Source organism: Nuphar pumila, chromosome 8 (assembly GCF_984573655.1).
Source record: "Nuphar pumila chromosome 8, dmNupPumi1.hap1.1, whole genome shotgun sequence".
Taxonomy (NCBI): Eukaryota; Viridiplantae; Streptophyta; class Magnoliopsida; order Nymphaeales; family Nymphaeaceae; genus Nuphar; species Nuphar pumila.
The window spans coordinates 44,300,651-44,313,151 of NC_143256.1; positions in this window are offsets into that span (position 1 = coordinate 44,300,651).

Below are 12,501 nucleotides of genomic sequence, written 5' to 3' on the forward strand. Positions count from 1 at the left end.
CCTTCTCGCAAAGAGGAGGAGCCAGCAGAGTATATTCCCCCACCACCCTATCCCAAAGCATTAGAGTCTCCTGGTTATAGAGGGAAGCAAGGTGCGAAGATCCAGGACATGCTTGATATCTTCAAGCATGTACAGATCAACCTACCTTTGCTCGATGCTATTCAGCAGGTGCCGGCTTATGCCAAATTTCTGAAGGAGCTATGTACGCAAAAGAGGAAATCCAGAGAGCGAATTCCTAACAGGGTCCATCTGACTGAGCAGGTGAGTTCAGTACTTCAGCATCAGACACCACCAAAGCTCAAGGACCCTGGAGCCCCTATCATTGCTTGTACTATAGGGAACATCCGGATAGAACGCGCATTGCTCGATCTTGGAGCAAGCGTGAACATTCTGCCCGGATATTTCTTTGATTCTTTCGGGTTAGGGGAGATGAGATCGACTCCGATTACACTTCAACTGGCAGATCGTTCCGTCAAGGTACCGAGAGGTGTCTTGGAGTACGTGCTAGTTAAAGTGGATGACTTTTATTTTCCAGTCGATTTCATTATCCTTGATATGGAAGGAGTAGACAGCCAGCACCAGACTCCGATTATTTTAGGCAGACCATTCTTGGCGACTGCCAATGCGTGCATCAACTGTAGGACCGGAGCCATGGATCTCTCATTCGGCAATAGGAAGGTAAAGCTGAATATTTTCAATGCCGCGATGGGACCAGCAGGAGACATGGACTGCTTTCATGTAGACATTGCACAGGAGTTAGTGGAGGAGCAGCCCGAGTTGTACATTACTGAGGATTCTTTAGATTTGTACCATATAGAGAAGAATAGCGGTGTAGATAGTGTAGATGTGTCTAGAGTGTCGTCGGAGAGACCACCTTGGGGAGCAGTCAGGGAACCTCTTCCACCACTTGCGGAGACCCCCGCCAAATCGTCGATCGAGTCGCCTCCGAAACTTGAGTTGAAACCCTTACCGGATTCACTCAAGTATGCATACCTCGGAGATGATGAGACTCTGCCTGTGATCATCTCGTCCTTGCTCACTGAGGAAAAGGAACAGAAATTGCTGACTATTCTTCGAGAGCACAAGGCAGCGATTGGATGGGGAGTAGCGGATCTAAAGGGGATTGATCCTTCATTCTGCATGCATAGGATCCATTGTAATGAGGAAATCAAGCCATTTAGGGATATGCAGAGAAGGCTAAATCCCAACATGAAGGAAGTGGTGAAGAAAGAGGTGGTGAAGTGGTTGGATGCCGGAATCATTTACCCTATTTCTGATAGTCAGTGGGTCAGTCTGATTCAAGTTGTGCCGAAGAAGTCAGGACTCACTGTGGTTGAGAATGAGAAGGGTGAGAGAATTCCGATGAGGACCACTACAGGATGGCGAGTCTGCATCGATTATAGGAAGTTGAATGTGGCAACTAGGAAAGATCATTTCCCATTGCCATTCATTGATCAGATCTTAGAGCGACTCGCAGGACAGAGCTACTACTGCTTTCTAGACGGATATTCAGGATACAATCAGGTAGTTGTCCATCCTGACGACCAAGAGAAGACCACGTTTACATGTCCTTATGGCACCTTCGCATTTAGACGTATGCCTTTTGGGCTCTGTAATGCCCCGGCTACTTTTCAGAGGTGCATGCTTGCTATCTTCTCGGACATGATTGATGATGTGATGGAAGTTTTTATGGACGACTTTTCAGTGTATGGCTCTTCTTTTGAAGATTGCCTCCATAAACTTGCTCGAGTACTGAGTAGGTGTGTGGAGACCAATCTCGTCCTGAGTTGGGAAAAGAGTCATTTTATGGTTCAGGAGGGGATTGTACTTGGACACATTGTGTCCAAGCGTGGTATTGAGGTTGACAGAGCGAAGGTGAAATCCATTTCTCGTTTGACTCCACCCACCTCTGTGAGGCAGATTCGATCATTTTTAGGGCATGCGGGATTTTACAGGCGGTTCATAAAAGATTTCAGCAAAATCTCTCGACCGCTTTGCACGTTATTGGAGAAAGACCAGCCCTTTGTTTTCGGTGAGGATTGTATGAAGGCCTTTGAGATTCTCAAAGAGGCCTTGATTACTGCACCTATTTTGAGACCTCCAGATTGGACTCTCCCATTTGAGATTATGTGCGATGCTTCTGATTATGCTATGGGGGCCATTCTAGGACAACGCATTGATAGGAAGCCCTATGTGATCTACTATGCGAGTAGAACTCTGTCTGATGCACAGATGAATTATACTACGACAGAGAAGGAACTACTTGCGGTAGTTTTCGCATTGGATAAATTTAGGTCCTATTTACTCGGTTCGAAGGTGGTTGTCTATTCTGATCATTCTGCATTGAAATATTTGTTGAATAAGAAAGACACCAAACCGAGATTAATTCGTTGGGTCCTATTACTACAGGAGTTTGATCTCGAGATTCGAGATAAGAAGGGAAGCGAGAATGTAGTAGCAGACCATCTTTCCAGACTGATCGTGGAGACCACGCAGGATCAGAGACCGATCAGTGATTCTTTCCCCGACGAGCAGATCATGTCAGTCAATACATCGCAGTTACCCTGGTTCGCAGATATTGTGAACTATCTGGTTTCGAGACAAATACCTGAGCATTGGAACAAGAATGAGCGTGAGAGATTCCTATCTCAGGTGAGGCACTATTATTGGGATGAACCGGAGTTGTTCAAATACTGTGCAGATCAGATCATTAGGAGATGCGTTCCGGAGGAGGAATACCAGTCCATTTTGAATTTTTCCCATTCGTTAGCCTGTGGAGGGCATTTTAGTAGTAGGAAGACGGCTGCAAAGGTTTTGCAGTCAGGATTTTATTGGCCCACACTCCACAGGGACGCTCATGAGTTCTGTAGGCGATGCCTGCGATGTCAGCAGATTGGAAACATGTCCAAGAGGGACATGATGCCCTTGCTGCCGATTTTGATAGTCGAAATTTTTGATGTTTGGGGCATTGATTTCATGGGACCATTTCCGCCCTCATTCGGAAATTTATATATTCTGGTGGCGGTTGATTATGTGTCCAAGTGGGTCGAGGCTGTGGCAACCAAGACCAATGATCACAGAGTAGTGCTTAAGTTCATTAAGCACAACATTTTCAGTCGTTTTGGAGTGCCACGTGCGTTGATTAGCGATGGTGGCAAGCATTTTAGGAATGTTCAGATAGCTTCTCTGCTGAGAAGATATTCTGTCAATCATAGATTCACCACTCCATATCATCCGCAGACTAGTGGACAGGTTGAAGTGTCCAATAGGGAGATTAAGCGAATTTTAGAAAAGACAGTTCGTCCGGACCGCAAGGATTGGTCCCAGCGCTTAGATGATGCACTTTGGGCATATAGAACTGCATTCAAGACTCCCATTGGCATGTCTCCGTATCGCCTTGTATTCGGGAAAGCATGCCATCTTCCTGTCGAGCTAGAGCATAGAGCGTACTGGGCTATAAAGAAATTAAATTTTGACCTCACCCAGGCTGGCAAAGAGAGAGCACTGCAGCTCTCAGAATTAGAGGAACTCAGGAATGATGCTTATGAGAATGCCAAATTATACAAAGCTCGCACTAAAGCATTTCATGATAAGTATATTGTCAGAAAAGTGTTTGAGCCAGATCAGAAAGTGTGGCTATACAATTCTCGTTTACATTTATTCCCAGGGAAGTTAAGATCGAGATGGACAGGTCCATACATTGTAAAAGAAGTATTTCCCCATGGAGCAGTGACATTATTCGATCCTATGACCCAAGGTACATTCAAAGTAAATGGGCAAAGACTGAAGCCATTCATTTCAGATGCCTTACAGGATGGTGAGTGTGAGATAGTGCATCTCACAAAGGCATGAAGATTCGACCAGAGGGATGTATTATATGTACATTATTTATTTTTCATTTCAGAGTTTTTATTTATTTAGTATTTCATTTCACATGTGCTAATTTGTGTTTTGATGTATGCAGGATGAACTTAACAATTAGTGTATCAATTACCAGGTACAGAGAAGAGTTTTCAAAGAATTCAAGAATCAGAGGAAAATCAACTTCAAAAGCTCAGAGCAAATCAGGTTGTATCTATCCTTTCTCCCATATTTTTGTTAGTGTCTTTTAGCGTGCATGTGCATTACATTTTTTTTTCATTTTGTATGCCACTAGAGACAGAGTCATTCAAGCATGGGGGGGTGGTTTAGATGCATGCACACAAAAATACACAAATTTTTTTTTGTATGACTGGTAATCAAAGTAGGCATTTAAGAACAAAGTGTAGCATATATGATTGTTTTTGGCATAATCTAACAGTTTAAAAATTTTTAAGCCCCATAATTTTTTTTTTCTGAACTGAATCAAATATAGTAGTTGTTTATGAGATAATTCAAAGAAAAGATAGTATTTGATTGTTAGAAAATTTTGAATCACTTTTGTATAAGTATGCACAGTATGTTTTGTGAAAGAAATAAGCAATGGAAAGATGTGTTTGAAAAATGAGTTTAAAAGAATAGAGTTACGTTTAGTTGTTGATGTCTTCGTGAATCCTAGTAGTAGAACTCAGACACGAGATGAAGTGTTTGAGTATCTTAACGAAAAGGATAACGAAGGAGATCATCTCTTGTCTAAGTCGATATCTGTGGCCTTTGTAGTTCGAGTAAGTAGAATCTGAAGGGTGTTTTACATCTGGTGCCCCAAAGCCAGCTGGTTTGGGAGCCACCGGTTCGAAAGCTTGTTACATGGACTGCATAGAAAGCCTAAGAGATAGAGACATTGCACATGACAAGAGGAAGACTATACGTAAACTATTAGAATAGAAGGTCTAGTGACTCGAGCAATTAAGTCCGAGGGATACTCTGTATCTAGTGCCCTAAGGTCGGCCGACTTGGGAGTCACTGACCCAAAGCTCGCTACACGGGTCACGAAAACTGACTATTCGAAATAGTGCTCATATGAGAAGAATGCGCAAGAGATCAAAAGTTGAAAATGAAAGAAAAAGAATGTGCTGAATGAGAAAATTTTCATTGCTTAAGTATATATGTGCATTACTGTGCAGAAAATATACAAGTGAGAATAAATGAGTAAAACATGAGAATACTTGACTTTCGGAGAAAAATCATGAACTAGCTACAATATTAGAAAAGTGAAGGAAAAGAATTTTTACTGTGGAGGCATGAGATTTTTAAACTTGTTTTGAGAATGTCAATTACATGAAATATTTGTTACAACTGCATTCTTAAGAGCCTAATATTTTTGAAAGATCATCCTTGCATTTTATTGATGTTTGTGGGTAGCATCGCTGCAAACACTCACGAGACCTTACTCGTCCACTAGAGTAAGCTAGGGGTTTAAAGGGCTTGTTGCATATGCTAAATGCAACCGTGATTCCTACGAAAGTGAGGTAGTATTATGCATTCATGCTTAGCATTTCTTGTCTTCAGTGCATATCATGATTAGGGTTTGTTAAGGGACTAACAAACATTCAAGCATGGGGGTATTTGATGATGCATGAAATGCACATCATGTAAACAAGTTTTTCATGCGTTTTGTATCAAGTTTAAGGTTTTAAACCCATGTTTAGATGTGTTTTGATAGTAAGGGGCTATGGTTCGAATTTCAGAAAAATCGGAGTTAAAATGAGAGAGTTATGGCTATTTCAGTGTTTGGGCACGGATTTCGAGGTGGATCGGATCCATATCCGACCCAATTAGGTCAATTGGACCTTGGATCAACTCTTAGAAAGCCCAAAACCCAACCCACACACCTATCCATACCCATTTCAAAAAGTTTTTCTAAAAACCCCCCAGAAAGTGGCGCCTAGCAATATTTTATTTTTTAACACTCTTTCTGAAAAATGTCAAAACTATAAATAGTTTTTTTTCAAGAACCCTAGGCGTCTTTGGCTGTGTTTGGACGCCCCCTACAGTGACTCTACAGCAGCAGCTCCTTCCTCTCCATCTTCCCCAAGTGTTGGCCATTGAAGATCGACCTATGCTTGATTTTCAAGCATATTTTCAAGCTTTCTTTGGTTTCTTTTCCTTTCTTTCTTATTCCTTGCTGTCTTTTCACCATTTTTCTGTACTTTTGCAGGTGTAGCAGAGGTGGAGACCATTAACCTTGGGCGGGAGTGCGCAACACACCACCAAGGTGAGCCGGCCCTACCTCCATCCGGCTTTCTACACCCTCCGATCGCGAATCGGCTCACATGCCATCATCGGTGGATCTTCAACGTGTAGCAGCTGCAATAGGTGCCGTTTTTGGTGAAGTACAGCATCCTTGAACTGTAGAAGACGTCTACATCCAGCCACGGTCCGCTCTTCTTCACCCCCCGGTCGTCGGATCTTCCAAAAGGTAGGTCTTCTTCTTCCTTCTCTTCTAGATAAAACCGATTTGTGTGTGTGGTTTTTGTTTTGTTATTTTCTGTATGTTTCTTGTTTTTCTTTTTATTTCAACCTTAGAATAGCATGCGTGCACAGACCAGCACGTGAGATTAGGTTTTCTTTCATTGGTTGTGTTTTCGATTTATGTTTTTCCATCGTTTTTATCTAAAACGTGCAAATCGGCAAGAGGCTTTTCTAGTCGATTTGGGTTTTTGTTTCCAGCGTGTTATAGGTGTTTTCTTTTTAGAAAATCTCAGACACAAATTTCATTTTGATTCATTTTAGTCGTTAGGTTTGTTTGTGTGTTGTTTTTGCTTGAAAAGAAGAAAAATCGGCTAGACTTTTTCTAGCCGATTCTTGATTTTCACAAAAAAAATAATTTTTTGTTTTGATATTTTTGTTTCGTCCAGTATGTGTATTGTGTTGTTTTGCTGAAAATCTCATTAGAAAATTTCATTTTAGTTCATTTTATTCGTGGGTTGTGCTTGTGTCTTGTTTTGATGTTATTTTAAAAAAAAAAAGAAAAAAAAATCGGCTAGGATTATTCTAGCCAATCTTTGTATTTTTGTTAAATGCATGTATTGATGTTGGTGAACCGTGTAGTTGCTGTGTGTTTTAGGTGTTAACAGCAGTATATAGTTGTGTTAGTCATTTCATTGTTTTAGGATTGATTTAATTAGTTGTTTTAATCAATTTTTCGTTTTTGTGTTTTGAGTCTATTGTTGAAAATTATAAAAATCAAGTTTTCTTTTTTTTTTTCTTTTTTTTCATGTTTTTAATTCCAGCATAGTGCTGTTCTTGTTAGCCTTGGTGTAATTAGGAGTCCTTTGTATTATTCTCTAATTTAGTTTTATCAAATTAGTGGTTATTTAGTTTTATTGCTTTTTGTTAATTTATAATTTTATTTTTTATTTTCGTGTGGTTCTTCTTCTTCCCCAAGGTGGGGCGGCAGCCATTAGAGCTCCCCTGGAGCTCTTGGTCGATTTTTTTTAGCAAGTCTTAATGGTCATTAGTTGAGTTAGGAAGGTGTCTAGGTTCAATGTATTAGGTCTTTCTTTTCTAGCCGTTTTTAGAGGTTAACTAAGTAGGTTTTGATAATTAGGTTAACATTAACTCCTAGGAAATCGATTTTCCATTTAAGTCCTTTTATTCCCTAGGTAGAATTAAGTCTATTAGTTTAGAAAGTAGCATCCATTAAAGTTGGCGATTTTTGAGAAGGGAGGTAATTAAAGTAATTGAAAATTGGAAAGCTTTTGGAAAAAGGAGATTCTTCAAAAATCGTGTGAGGCATTTAAGGAAGATTTGAATTTTGAATGTGCATTAAAGAAGGAGTTACTCCTTAACTTTGGAAAGTGTTTTGCAATTAAACCAAAATTCCAATCTAGGTTACACGATTTCCATAGAGCATTAAAAGCATTTTAATTCCATCTTGAAAAGCAAAAATCGTGGATTTCTAGATTGGCCTTTTCAGATTTCCAAAAAGGCATTAAAGGCAATTAAGGAGTGTAACCCCCTCTTTAAATGGGGCGATTTTTGAGAATCCAAAGCATTTCAAAGTTTGAACATTGGTAATTATTACATTCCTTTTTCCAACCTCCTCCATTAAAATCGTGAACTTTGGTTACTACTTTAGTCTAGACCTAACCTAGTCAAACCGAGCCTAGGTCGAGTCAACCCCTCGTCTACACCCCCTTTGAGTCTAGACAAAACCTAGCCTAGCCCAAGTCAAAGCCTAAACCGCACTTAGGTCAAGTCTAAGACCAAAGCCCAACCTTAGTCAAGCTTAGTGGAGTCAACCTTAACCTAAGTTAGGTCAACCTAGTCTACCTAACCTATCTAAGTCAAACCTAGTTGAGTCAAACTTAGTTCAAGCCTACCTAAACCGAGTTCACCCTAGTCTTGCTAAACCTAAATCCAAGACCCAACCTTGGTCAAACCTAGTCAAAGACCTAACTCGGGTCAAAACTTAGTCTAAACCTAGTGAGTCAACCGAGCTTAACTTAGCCCATTCGAGCCTAGTTGACTAAGTCAAAGTCAAAACAAGACCTAGACCTAGCCCTAGTCTGAGTCGAGTCAAACCTAACTCGAGCCTATCCAAGTTCACCCCCCTTAGCTAAACCTAAACCGAGTCCATTGGAGTCAACCGAACCTAGTTGACTAAGGAAACTCAAAACCGAACCCATCTAGACTAAACCAACCTTCGTTGACTAAGTCAACCCTCAACCGAGTCCAACCTAGTCTTAGTAACCTAACCAAGTCAAAACCTAACCCTAGTCGAGTCCTAGTCCAACCCAAGGTCGAGTCAACCTTAGCCAAACCCGAACCTAGCTAAGTTAAGATAGAGCCTAGTTGAGTCAACCATAGTCACATTCCAAAGGCTGCAACCCATGGTTCGTTAGTGGTCTCTTCTCCTTTATATTTCAGTCATCTTGTCTTTAGAATAGTTAGTTTAGTTATTTATGTAATCATTTTAGTTAGATTTTATCATTGGTTGATTGAATGTGTGGTTGTTAATGTCTTTTTACTATTAATAGTTTAGTTAGCATAGTCGTATCTAGTTTATGTGTATTGCATGTCTTATGCATATAGTTACTTTCTTGCATTAGTATTTTAGGGACATTTACATCATGAGCTCATTCAAGGCAAAGTCATGAAATGCATATCATTTGTCATTTAGATCTCATTTAGTTTTATCATAGTCAATATCAGCATATATTATGTCATATAGAAGTATTTAAGTCTGCATTATAGTTAGATTACGTTCATAGTGTTTAAAATAGATTCATATAGTGAATAGTGCATTGAAATAAAAACCAGATTTTTGCCCTATCGCACTAGCATTATTTTCTGTGCATAAACTCTGTGTTTTCCAAAAAAATTTCATCTATTCACTTTATTGACGTGTTATTTAACTGCAGACCAAATTTCAGCTCATTCGGAGTTGATTTGGTTTGATTTTTAAGCGTTTTGCGAAAACCGCTTTTTCTGGATTTTAAATTACAGGACTGGCGATATCCTGATTTTTCTCAGATTTGAAACGCTTATATCTGGAGTTCCCGATACTGTTTTTCAATTCTGTAAAAACTGTCGTTTTGTTCAATCTGTCAGTTGCAGAACAGAACAAATTTCGGGAAAATCGGACCTTGTTTGCTCTGTCAAACAGTGGTTTTCCGATAACCTGTCAGAATGCTATTTTACACTAGTTAGGGGCAGTTTCGTAATTTTCTTAATTTCGGCCTTTTAGATTTGTTTTTAGTAGTTTCTGCATTTTAGGAGTTGCATCATCATCATACAGCATTAGTAGAGTTAAATTGAGTAATTTTAGCATTAATTTAGTATTTTAGTTAATTTTTGCTTGATAAATAGTATTTGCTTTACAATTTTCGTAAAATTAGAACTAGTCTTAGTTATTGTTTTCGTTATTCGAATAGAAAACTAACTTTGTATTTTTCTGCATTTTTAGGTTGAAAAACATATTTAGTGTCCAGGGATATTGTCCAAGTGAGAAGATTCTTTAAGTGGCGAAACGACGGAAATACCCTTGGTGTGGAGCAGAAGACTGATTGCTTGTTTACTTTTCTTTTAGTGTTTAATTGCAGTTGTATTAACTTTGTAATTGTAGGTTGACATTTGGCATTAATAAATTGAATTTTATAGAAATATTGTGTTTAATTCCTGTTCCCTGAGGATCGACCCGTACTTACCACTTTGTGGAAAGTCGGTTTTTATATTTTTTTTTTTGGTTGACGATTTTCCAAAGTTTTATTGAAAATAATTGTTTTAAAAAGAGTATTCCAAAATATCAACCAGCGGTGTATATATATTTCTCTTCTAACTAAAAGGGAAACTAAAAAAAAATCTGTTATACATCGGAAAAGGAAAATGAAGCAATTTTTATGTCCACATAAATACATGTAAAACATAGCACTTATATCCGAAACAGAAAAGGAAAAGAACAAGCAAAAGAAAGAAAAAAAGAAAGAAAAAAAAGAAAAAAAAAAGAATGATTGCTCTAAAAATGCTATAAGATCCAGTACATATGGTTACATAGCATATGATTGGAATGATTCATCAAGCGTTTTCAGCTGTTTAGACAATCATATTTTTCCTGTATTTCAAAAACGCAGTGTTTAGAATCAGTCTCAACTCTAAATGAATATTTAGCTAAGACACGGACCATAGAGAGTCATGCCTAAAAAGAAATTTCTGACCCCTGAGGGCAACCTCATCGATAAAACTTACTGTTATCCATGCGAAAGTAACAAAAGGAGTTTTGTATTCTTGATTGAAAGTTTCTCAATGGCACCTTTGGGCTACCAAATCTGTAATTTCAAAAAGGCTTCCCTCATTGCCCATGAAAGAACAAGCAATCCAGACCGTGTAACACCACTCAGTGAGCCCTTCTGAGCCCCTTTTTAAATACTTCCTTTTTCCATGGCCAATCCATTAGTTATCATCATGACTGCAATTTGATGCAGTTATTCCCAGTGCATGGGGATGGGCAAGAACAGGTACGACTGTGATTCCCAATGCCTTCTTGACTCCTTCTTTAAGCTTTCAGGTGGGCACCAACTATACTCACTGCTTACTAAATAACAGATATATTCATTTTTTTTTTGAACAACAAACCATCCATAACCATCAACATTCAGCAGAATATATTTAGGTGCATATTTTTCTTTCATTTCAGCCTAACTGTAATTGGAGCGCCTGGTAGTTACAGAATAAGTATAGGTATCTCTTGCTGTGAACTAATGTAAAAGAATACCTGCTATCAACCTGACTGTAGGGATGTGCATACATGCGCAGATTAGGATGTTGAGCTACCTGTGGCAGTGAGGTTGATGCAAGAGTATGTGTTGTAGCGAAGTGATACAAGGACTATCTTAAAGAATGTTAGAAAATACTCCTGTGCACGAGATTGAAATATATGCATAAAGAAATTATACATGAAAATAAATAAAAAAAAAGAAAAGAAAAGAAAAATAGAACCAGGAAACAGGGGATTATGAGATATGCAGAATATGAGGGGGAATCGTCCCTGATTCTGAGGTTTTGCTTTCTAACTAGACGAACATGGCCTCTTCTTCTTCTTCTTCTTCTTTTTCTTTAGAATGCTCCAGATACCTTGCACTTTTCTTTTAAACTCACCAAACCTTCTTGATTGAGAATGGCTTCGACAGATTTGGCGGTGTAAACTAATTTAATAAGACCAACGTTCTTTCCAGCAAATGTAGACCTACCCGAATTCTGGCAAGTAATAGCATTGCACAATTGATGACAGGGGTTGGGTTTTATATTTTAGCAATGGGGCAGGCCATAATCAGGCTGTCCACCTTTATTTGATTCTTCCTAAAATAATATCTATAAAGACAGTAACGGATCAGAAGGAATCTCTACTACTAGAGTGATGCTTCTCCAGTCCTCACTCATTCAAAGGGATGATGACCAGTGGTCATCCAGATGATAGACGAGTTCGACGAATGTCGCTCAAGAGTAAATTAAATAAAAGGAAATGCTGAAACAAATTAAATCAGAATCTCAAGGACACAAAAAAAAATGAACCGATGAACAGGGAAAAGAAAAAAAAAAAAAAACGATGGAATGTGGACAGTGGGTGGGTGGCCGAATGCATAATGCCTAATCTGACCGATGTAATGTCAAACAAATGCATGAAGTATTAAACATGTTATTGAATCAGAAACATCACGGGCAAGTAGACAGGACTGAATGACGAAAGGTTTTAGCATAATTGCCAACAGTATGCGTGAATGGTAAGCAAATCAATGGCATTACGGGAGCCCATACATAGGAAAGAGAGAAACAATGCTAACTATACCTAATACTACATATAAAACGGAATGAGGAATCAAACTGAAGGGATAAAGAGGGAAAAATATGTTGGAATTTTCGTATTCCGTTGATATAGCCATATGTAGGCCGATTCTGCTATATGCAGATCGGCACTACAAAGGGGGCTTAAAAAAAAATGCGGGACTATTCAGTGATTTATAAAAGAAGGAAAAAAAAAGGGGACAACAAGATAAGTGAGAAAGCACAGAAAAGAAGAATAGAGAGATTTACTCACCCCCGATTCAGAAGATATCGAGATTCAAAGGGAGTGATTCCTCTACC